Source organism: Oculina patagonica, chromosome 7 (genome assembly GCF_052425735.1).
Source record: "Oculina patagonica isolate OP01 chromosome 7, crgOcupat, whole genome shotgun sequence".
NCBI lineage: Eukaryota > Metazoa > Cnidaria > Anthozoa > Scleractinia > Oculinidae > Oculina > Oculina patagonica.
Genome location: NC_135764.1, coordinates 14,329,703 through 14,339,079, shown reverse-complemented (window position 1 = coordinate 14,339,079; position 9,377 = coordinate 14,329,703). Strand labels below are relative to the sequence as shown.

Below are 9,377 nucleotides of genomic sequence, written 5' to 3'. Positions count from 1 at the left end.
GTAATTACCAGCTCATTAAGCAGATATCTACATGCAATAATTTGAATAAATGTGCTGTTTATTTAGTTTACTAAAAGACTGCTTTATTTAACTCAGGTAACTCTGCCTTGTTTGTTTTATCTCTGTCCATTATTGACGTCCCTGATAACGATGTTAGGCTCTACAAACGCCTGCACTTACGTTAACTTCGATTTCTCACCCAGGAATAAGCTTACTGCACTTCGCCTTGATACTTAACAAAAGCAAGTCGTCATACTACACTGCAAACGGCGACCTAAAATTAAAAATAATCTAATTAAGTAACACTAAGCATCTATCTTAATCAGTAAGCTACATTTTACTCCGTTTCCGTGTTTCTGTAAGCCATTCAATCTCGAGCCCAGAGTCCATCTAGTCGGTCAGCGGTATGGAATGGACTCTGGGAAACTGGAATCGATCAGATCAATTTCAGGTCGATTCCAGGTAGAACCTTGGTCTTCCGGTTTTTATTGCGCATGCTCTTAGCTCTAAGCGGAAGTAAATTTCCCAGAACGGAAGTAAATCGAGAAAGTTGAACTACAGTATTACTGGTGTTTATTGAAGCAACAAAAGTAACAATAACGTCGTGCAGTTAACAAAAGAGAGAGTTAACAAAAGAGCGTATGGTGTTTTGATTTCCTTTAGTCTCTTTCGTGAGCATTCTGCTATGTTTGTTTTAAATCAAAGGTGTTGTTAGCCTTCCAGGATTCCATCTGTGAAGACTGCGTGCGTGTGTCCGTTGTTGTTTTGGAGAGGACAGCTAAAAAATTTACATAATATACAACGCACGGACAAGCTATTGTTCTGTTCATAAAAAAATTTTGTTTGGCGACTTTCGCATATTTTTGTTTGGCGACTTTTGTATATTGGAAAGGCTTCTCGCTGACAGCGCATCTTTTCAGGATAGGTTGCATGTTTTCGAGCAAACAATTTTTTCCTCGTTGAATGGCGGTGATATTAATAAAGACGTTGAAGGCCACATGTACACCGGTCAACGCTATTCAAAAGGCGTAATTAGCATTTTGGCGACTCAGCAGCACGTGCACACGTGTGTTATAATTTTTGTACAATTCCTTTTCTTCAGCAAAACAACAACGCGTAATGTTCAAATTCTGCGTCATTAGTAATTATTTTGAATCGTGCACTGTCTGCCATTTTCAGTTTTTCCACCGGAACGGAGATTTGAATGAAAACAGTAGTTCTAGCGAGATTTGTAAGTCAACTATAAATTGAGTTTTCAATCGACCTTGTCCATGATGACGCCGTCGTTGTTGTTTTAAAACTCTGTTCAGAATCGACGTTTAAAAGAAGTCCTTTTTTTTATTCATGGTATCTTTTACGTTCAAAGAGAAGGGTAGAATTAGAAAATACTTCATTTATTTAGAGCCATATCACGATTTCTTAGGTGTTTTACAAAATTAAGCTGATACTTCTGAACATTTGACCATGGAAAACGAAAAAATGTTTTTCCAGGGTTTCCGGTTTGGTTTACTTCCGGGAAGATTTTCAGACTTCCGTGTTGATTTCTATTGTTCTTTGAGGGCCAATAGAGAAAGAGAAATACATTTCAGTTTCCCAGAGTGTGTACCGGCGACCCTACCGCTGACCAACCGCTGACGGACCGGAGAGCCGGGGCACACTCTGGGCTCGAGATTGTAAGCCATTTTGAATTCTTATGTGGATTACCGCTGTGCACTCGTTCCCAGACTCCGGTTCCCCGTTCCCTATTCTCCGTTTCCGTTCTCTTTTTCCGCGGAATTTAACGGTATTTCACGGTTATTTGATCATATGAGAACATTCGCCATAACCTGTCAGCTTTTCACACCGAATGACCAAGGTAAGAATATTGAGGTCATATTTACTCGTAACTTAAAAAACGCATAATAAAGCAACGTTTAGCCCTGTTCAGTACTGTTATCCGGTATGGGGGGGGGGGGTTATATTCGGGGGGAGGGGTTATAACCGGAAGTATTTTTGTGTTTCCAGGTAGATGGGCCTATAAATGGAGGGGCTTATAAGCGGGAGGGACTAAGAGAACCGGAATTTTACGGTATAACGACAAAGTCACGGTTATTTGAACATCTGAGAACATTCGCCATAACTTGTCAGCTTTTCAAACCGAATGACCAAGGTACGAATATTGAGCTAATATTTACTCGTAGCATTAATTATCATATAGTTTTGTTCGAGACGATTTTAATCTAATCATTTTTCGTGTCTACAAATCTCTTCCATAAATTACCCCCCCCACCCCACCCTCCACCCCCCCCCTCTGGTGGGAGCCTCTACTAGTCGACAGCCGAACTTGCGTGCTTTGGGAGTAACAAGGCGCGTCCGATGAGAGTGACGGATGGCACGTTCATGAATGTGCTATGAATAGTTGTGACAACTGAGAATAAATGTTGGAACATCTCAATGTACATATTTGATCACTTGTGCTATGACGGTGAAAAGCACAGGAAAGTTAACAAAGCTATCAGATGTAAAGTGATTCGTGTGACCTATAAGTACAAAGCCATTATCGAGACTGACCGGATGAGAAGGCTGATTAATTGTCTTCGCCAAAATATTTTGAAAAACAGGATTGACTCGTGTGTAATTTGCTCAAAACTGGCTCTCAAATCCTACAGTGCAGGCCACTGGCGGCGTGCTCCGTGATCTAATTAGATGACGCAGAAAGCCATCTTATCTTACTTTCCCTATTAAAAATCCAGATCCGTATTTTTGCGTCAGTGTTTGACGTCACAATTACATTGAGGAATACAAGTCTCAGTTTATCGCGTTATGATGTCTTATTCATGGATGAGTATAACAAAACTCACAATCCGCTTTCGCACATCCTGCCATATCTTACCACGTAAAATGGTAAACTAAAAAGGAACTGTCAGAATTGGAAACAATGAATATTGCAAACCTTACAAACACGTTCACGTTTGTTTGACCATCTGAGAACGTCGTAGAACTAATGCTTGTCAAAACCTGTCAGGTTGTCACACCGAATGATCAAGGTAAGAATATTGTGCTCATATTATCTGCATGTAAATAATATGATTATTGCCTTTGAGATGATTTTATTCCGCTGGTGTTTTAATGAGGGGTAATCCAAGGTGCTGTTAAAACTAATATATTTTGTTTTCCGTGTCCACAAAAACTCTCCCGTAAATAAAAGTCTCGATTCGTGCCCGATGCGATCATGAGTGATGGAAAGCACGTCCTTTAATGAGGCTTGAATGCGTTTTGAATAATTGTGACAACTGCGAGTATAAATGTTAGGTCATCTTAAAGTACTCATTTGTTCATCTGTGTTATGAAAAAGAAAAGCACTGAAAAGTTCGCAAAGCTTTCAAATTTAAAGTGACTCGTTTTATGTTTTTTAAGTGCAAAGCCCTTATCAAGACTGGTAGTGGGATGCGATGAGAAGAGAATGTTATTCGTGGTACGTGAATAATCAAATTGTATATATGATCATTGTATATCCGTTTAAAAATTACACACAAATTAAAAAAGGAAATGTGATGTATAGTAAGTCCAAACGTCTTTCTTTTGGTATATGTTACGTAGGGTGATGACGTCATATCACGTGACAATTAAATCATGATGTCAACACAGACGCCATCTTGGGTCCGCCATCTTGGATTTCAAAATTTATCCAAAATGCCAGAAAACCACCCAAAATTACTGCAAAGTACTCAAAAACAATAAAACTGTGCTTAAAAACCGTAAAATGGTAAAAACAATTGCATTAAAGTTAATTTAAAAAAAAAAATGCACACAAATTAAAATCGGATAAGATATGTGAAATCATACCATTAAGTATTACGTTGATAGTAATGTAATGTTCACATAACTCTATTTTAAACTGACGTTAAGATTTTGATCCAAAGATTTTGATTTTGCTTTCTAGATCTGATCAAAAGACACCGTGTTGTTCCGGAGAAACACACTTGTACATAGAAAGCACATTCACAACAAAGGCATCATGTTAAAACAAAAGATATTATATTTATTGTTACACTGACACTCGAGGCAGCCGCCATCATTACCGGAAACTTGTTTACCGTTTTTATTTTCTGGACTCGAAGATCGCATCTTAAACGAAAATACCTTCTTCTCATCAACAAAGCCGTGGCGGATTTACTTGTTGGAATAACAGAGCCACTTGTTCTCGGGACAGAAGTGATTCCCAGAATGAAATCGGGTCCAATGAAACCCACAATTGCAAAAAGACTGAAAAATCCTTCGTCAGCATTACAACTCCTTGGCTCAAGTGCGTCCGTTATTTTCCTCGCTCTTATTTCTCTGGAACGTGCACACGCCGTGCTGTGACCACTCCGCCATCGTGTAACAAACACACGCATTTACATTTGTGCTGTCGTTATCACCTGGACGGCTGGGCTGTGCATTGCTGGGACAAACTTGTTAGCGTTATACCACGCAGAAGTGGACAGTACTTACACTGGTGTCATCATTCATTCTGCTCTCTTCCTTTCTGTACTGATTATCTGTGGAAGTTTCCTCACGATCCGTACTCGATTGCGCTCTGCAGCACCTGAACTTGAGGTCCACAGTCGCAAATTAGCGGAACAGAATTTACGACTTTAAGAACATTCTTCTTAGTAGCTGCTGTGTCGCTTTTGTTTTGGCTTCCAGCTATTATAGTGTACACCGTAATGGAATTCTGCAACAAATATAAAACATGCAGGTTTTCGCCGACAGTGGTGACAGTTGTGAACTGTCTTCACTTGGCAAATTCCATGGTCAATCCATTCGTGTACTGCTTTAGAATGCCTATATTCAAAAATCCGTTGAAAAAGTATTTTGGTAGACGCGAGGAGAGTACTGAAACACGACCAGGTCCCTACAATTTCAGAAATGAAGCTGATGAATTTACTACGCACTTGTAAGCATTTCTCAGTGTACCCTTTTCTCATTGCGTTCCCTTGTTTCATAAAAGAGTTTTTTTGTGATCCTTGTTTCCTAAAATATTAAAAATGCAGATTTAGTCCCCGTGCTCCCAACTTTATGTTTCTTTTATACTCCTGTTTTCAGTTATTTTATTGTAGTGTTGCTTTGTTCCCTGGGAGGGAAATGACTCTAGCGGACGCCCCTTACAAGTCATGTCTACACATAGCATGTCCTCTGCTTATCAGTTCCTTTTTAAAGTAGAGCCGGCCTTAAACTCACTTTTGTGTGTCGCTTTAAGAATTCTATTCAGGCAATGTCTACAGGATATGCGTCAGGGTCGCATTGAATGATTTCCCGGGTGCAGCCACTACAAGGAAATAAATTTATAAACAATGACCAAAATTTACCCTTTTTGCGATATTTAACAAAGGAAGAAACTAAAAGTGACTGACATCATCTGATTTTAATAAAGTCTGTTTTCTCTATGTGTGTGACTTTTAAAATTAACAATTGGTTAATGCTTTAGCGTGTTCCATCGAGTTATGGAGCACGCGAGAGCCAAGGTTGTTTAAAGGTGGCTCGATCTGGTTTTTGACGATGCCTTTCAACTATGAAAACTTGTATGTCACCATAAACAATGAAATAGGAAATTGATCAATACAGCTGCACTAAAGAAACTTAAGATGAAACTTTCAAATGAGCTAAATGTTTTTAAAATCGGAGCTACCATAGCTACGTAATGACGTCGCCGCCCTCAACACTACTAGACCAATTTCTTTAAATAAAGGGATAATTTTGGAAAAGAATACCTGGATCTTCCCTTTGACATAGTTTTCTCAAGTTCTACGAAATTTGAAGAATTTTTATGAGCGCGAAGAATTTTTGCGGTGCTAAGATTCAACAAAAACAAAGCAGTCTTCAAACGTTTAGAAGAACATCACAAGGCCCGATTACCTGACATCTTGATCTTTAGTAAATCTCATATTATGCAGCTACCTTTGGTGAAAATCTCAGAGAAATCGTTTAATTTGATTTTTTTAAACATCAGCTTGAATATGAACTGGTATATATATGTTATTTGCCGGCCGGGAGGTCCGTATTGGGAAAAACTGTACCCGAGGTCTTGAGTACGGCCCGAGGCCGCAGGCCGAGGGCCGTGCTCAAGACCGAGGGTACAGTCTTTCCCAATACGGACCGACCTAGGCCGGTAAATAATGTTTTATTTTTTTCCTACTTAAGTTTGTTTGGATTTAAGAAACCGTGAAAAAATCTGCCACAAAATCTTTGTTTGTATACGGTACGCGCGGATTTGATTTCAATGTCGAGTCCGACTTGATCGACAAGCAAGAGTCAAGCATTAAGCAAGACAAACATTAATTCCGAATAAAAAAGCTTCGCTTAGAATGAACTGTACTCAAGAAATGTTCAGCTTAATTTACACTGCAGAAAATCAAGAAATGTAAATGAAGTCATACTAAAATATAGCACAAATATGCCACAAAACATAACACTTTTAAATCGATTTCGGCTTCCCGAACATTCCCTATAGAAGCTTTGCAACTTTGCTAAGCCTATTTTTCTGATTCAAAAGTACTCTTTGACCGAAAAGCAGTTTAACAAGCTATTAATACACTTTTATTGAACAGCTTAATAATCTCTGCGTTGATTTTTATTCTGATAAACAGTGCCAAACTGAATGAAATGCGTAGCGTCTACGTACGGCACAATATTGTGATAATTAATTTGTCCGTTTTTAATCAAAGAATCTCATTTCCTTGAATGATGGTAAATAGTTTTCTGTTTAAGCAAAAAGTGAAAGATAAACAATGCAGTTTAGCACATAGATAGAGTCTAAAAAGCCGAATGAATTTTACCGCAATGGCGTGAAAATCATTGCGAGATGAACAAACAACGGCAAACTGCGAACGGTAAACTACAACTCGATTTTGTTGAGAAATAAATAAATACCTCGCCTTTTGAAGAACTTTGAGGCCTTTAATCCCACTGCTTTTTTGTCCTTTAGCATTAACAATGGATGGTGAGGCTATTTTTGTCTTTGGAGAGCAAAACTTTTATGTGTTTGTTAGACTCAAAGGTGCAAAATGATTTCGCGCCGTGAGCGGTCCGTATGCGAGGTCTGGATGAGAAAAACCGGACCGCTGGAGCGCGCGCAATTAGCCAATCAGATTAAAGGATTCAGGATTCCGGACCGCTGAGATGCTTGAGAAAAATATAAGAAATGTTATTTCGCTCTTTTATCGAAAACGGGCCCTACGGTTACTAATATGACCGCGAATCAAGCAACAAACCGTAAGTGTTAAAAGCGGATGCCGGAAATGTTGTAAAGAGCTTCCTTGAGCCTCCCTTTACTCTCAGGTTCTTAAGAAGAGTTGTTTCAGTGCAACCCAAAGAACAACAAAGAGATTTTTCAGGTAGAACTTGAGGCCCTGCAACTAGACTCCCCGATAAGTATCCTAATACACAAGGATATCGATTAGAGGAGGTTAAAGCTGAACCAAAAGCTGATCCCACCCTTTCAGCTCTATGGATGTTTGTTGCTCAATGATGACCTTCAGAAAAATTGCAGTTTCCTACAAAATTTGTCATCACTCTCCCTTGCGGAACGAACAAGTGTTAAACCGTGGTGTCCTTTAAAGGTCACACAAGAACATATTTTCCCCGAAGCTACAGTCTTTATTTATTTATTTATTTATTTATTAATTTATTTATTTATTTATTTAATGATTCGTACAAGTAAAGGTGCTTAACAATAGGACATAAGTCCCCTACTTAATAACTTAAGCTTGATTAGTCGAACCTTATAACATAGGTTACTATTCCTTAATATAAAACGAGTAGTTCTCCTTTGTATGCTTTCTACAACCTCCACGTTAATACCATTTAAAGGAGAAGTTCACTCCAGAATGGCCATTTATTTTCTTTACGCCAAAAAAAGTTATTACAAAGATATGTCATTCACCAAAATTTCAGCCTCCAACGTGCGCTATAACCCTATGAAATCTTTCTCTGAAGTTGCCCAAAACTTGGCAACTGAACGCCGCCATCTTGCAGCTGGTAATGTATGCGTGACGTCAAAGAGCTCAGTCTAAAGTTTGGCGGGAAAATTTTAATAGTCGAAACTCCTTGTTTTTTTTTTTTTGTTTTTTTTTGGTATTGGCTTTCGTTTGCCAAATTTCTTATTTGTGCAGCTCCATTTTGCTCATACAGTGCTCCAAGAAATACCGAAATTTTCTCCTGTGACTCCCTTCAAAAGACATACAAGTGAAAGGAGGCGGAAGAATAAGGAAAGAATAGAGTTTGGTTATTTTGCTTACCGTATTTTCTCAATCAAACTCCCCCGGCGTTTACTTCAAACTTGGCCCGGTATACCCGACGTTTATTTGAAGCCGGTTTTTAATCGAGCTGTGGTGTTTATTAACGAAGTGCAATTTCCTGTAATTTTTTCAGGTTGATTTATTATTATCTATCCTTCGCGAACCACGACCCGCCCAATAAACTGTGCCTGGGTCTCCGAGGATTATTGTTACCAAAGTAACAGTATTGCATATGGCACGTGCATGTTGCTATCAAGATTTGTTACAAACTGAACATAATACCACTACAAAGCCACTACAAAGAAACAAGGAGTTTCGACTATTAAAATTTTCCCGCCAAACTTCAGGCTGAGCTCTTTGACGTCACGCATACATTACCAGATCCAAGATGGCGGCGTTCAGTTGTCGAGTTTTGGGCTATTTCAAAGGAAGATTTCGTAGGGTTATAGCGCACGTTGAAAGCTGAAATTTTGGTGAATAACATATCTTTGTTTAAACGTTTTATTGGCGTAAAGAAAATAAATGGCCATTCTGGAGTGAACTTCTCCTTTAAACTATAGCAACGAGGTGGACTAAGGCGCTTCCTATAAATTCGCAGGTTACTGCACTTAGTAGGCTGAAAAAACAACTCATTTCGCAACGACCAATTTGAAAGCGCATCTAAATTTTGCTGCAGTTGGAAATAATCAGAATGATGATTTGTAACCTTGTAACATTTTGAGTCATCTGCAAACATAGCCAGTGTCGCACTGGTAACTACATCAGGCATATCATTAACAAATAATAAGAACAGTATCTGACCCAATTGTGACCCTTGCGGGACTCCTGACCCTACATCGGTCCATCTAGAGAACGTTCCATTTACCACCACTCTCTGACTCCTCCCAGTTAGATACGAGTGAAACCAAGATAGCAAAGGGTCTCTAATTCCAAAGGTTGATAGCTTGGAAACCAGCTTAGCGGGATATACAGAGTCAAAAGCCTTAGCAAAGTCGAGATAGATAATATCAGTTTCAATCCCACGATCCAGCACGCCACCAATATCATAAAAAGCTTCTAAGAGCTGCGTGACACAAGACTTCCCTTTTTGAAAACCGTGTTGGAATGGATACAGTAACT

At 39.0% G+C, this 9,377-nt stretch overlaps 1 pseudogene across 1 annotated transcript; it reads left to right on the top strand.

The window, feature by feature from the left end:
* The first annotated feature begins 2,983 nt into the window (after positions 1-2,983).
* LOC144660928 (uncharacterized) lies at positions 2,984-4,909 on the top strand (annotated as a pseudogene). Its single transcript, XR_013572178.1, has 3 exons — positions 2,984-3,026; positions 4,049-4,578; positions 4,844-4,909. The product of XR_013572178.1 is annotated as an uncharacterized LOC144660928 (transcript).
* Positions 4,910-9,377: the final 4,468 nt, after the last annotated feature.